This window comes from Phoenix dactylifera, unplaced genomic scaffold (assembly GCF_009389715.1).
Source record: "Phoenix dactylifera cultivar Barhee BC4 unplaced genomic scaffold, palm_55x_up_171113_PBpolish2nd_filt_p 000141F, whole genome shotgun sequence".
Classification (NCBI taxonomy): domain Eukaryota; kingdom Viridiplantae; phylum Streptophyta; class Magnoliopsida; order Arecales; family Arecaceae; genus Phoenix; species Phoenix dactylifera.
Genome location: NW_024067697.1, coordinates 453,051 through 454,380, shown reverse-complemented (window position 1 = coordinate 454,380; position 1,330 = coordinate 453,051). Strand labels below are relative to the sequence as shown.

Sequence of the window (1,330 nt, the reverse complement as noted above, 5' to 3'; positions counted from 1 at the left end):
ATTAGAAGCTTGCTGCCTCCAAGAAAAATTTGGATTGATTCCGCCATCCCGGATTATATGTATTGGAAAATGGATCATTACCCGGTCTGGGCTGTGTTTGGGCAGCATTGATGTGTTCTTGCACGAGTTCGAGATATTGGGGGTGCTGAGGGGCACTCATGAATAGGATGCGATGGGCTAAAACAGATAGCACACACTTGTGCTTGGGAAGAGCTAACGACATGTCCTCCTATCATTAGTTGGTCAATCTTATGGGACAATGCATCTACCTTGCTAGACAGGTCCATAGAATGACTTATTTCACAAATGACCCCTTTTCTTTGAAAATTCGGGGATGCTTGACGAGAACATGAAGCATGGTGGAGGGAGTTTTCATTAAGATTTTCAAATAGTTGCCATGCTTTATGCTCATTTCGAAGCTTGAAAGTCCCCCCGCATGCAGCATCGATCATCTGACGGTTTCATTCCGTCAAACCGTCATAGAAACATTGCACTAGCTGCCACTTAGGTATTTGATGATGAGGGCATTTACGGATTAGGTCCCGAAATCTCTCCCAAGTTTCATGAAATTCTTCTCCCTCGGTTTGGGAGAAGCTTGTAATGGCACGTCTAAACTGGTTCGTTCTTCCTATAGGAAAGTATTTTTTAAGGAATTCTTGTTGCATTTGATCCCAAGAACGAATTGAGTTAGCTTCTAAAGAATTCAGCCATTGTTTGGCTCTATCTTTAAGGGAGAAGGGGAATAACCTAAGTTTCAGAGCATCATCAGTGAAGTTCTGAATCTTGACAGTGGGCAGATCTCAAGAAATTCATCTAAATGTTTGTATGGGTCTTCGTTGGTGAGCCCATAAAAAGATGGGAGCATTTGGATCACACTAGACTTTATTTCATATTGTACAGCTGCTACCTCAGGTAATCGAATGCAAGATGGAGAAGTGTAAATAGTGGGAGTAAAGTACTTCCTCAGGAGTTTGGGTTGTTCTTCAGCCATCTTAAAGAGGTGGGGATGATCCTAATGTTTTGATCTTAGCTCGAATGTTCCTAAGGGTTCGTTCTATTTTAGGGTCAAAAGGTAATAGGTTTTGTACTCTAGAACGACTACCGTGCATACACTAGTACTCGATCAATTAAGCATGCAATAAAAGAGAAAAGCATATCAATCCTAGTCTTTGTCCTAAAATCACTAGACAGCTCCTAACTGGTTTGAAGAGGGCAACCTAAGCCTCCAATCCGGTCTAATGAACCGAGTTGACCAGGGTAAGCTCCCAGGTAGTGGAGGGGTCACGATGCGTTCGCAAAGGTCCCACTTAAAACCCACTTGCCTCGAACA

At 42.8% G+C, this 1,330-nt stretch overlaps 1 non-coding gene across 1 annotated transcript; it reads left to right on the top strand.

Moving 5' to 3' along the window:
- Positions 1-510: 510 nt before the first annotated feature.
- Positions 511-616, top strand: LOC120104914. Its single transcript, XR_005507270.1, has one exon. It is a non-coding gene; the product is annotated as a small nucleolar RNA R71 (small nucleolar RNA).
- Positions 617-1,330: the final 714 nt, after the last annotated feature.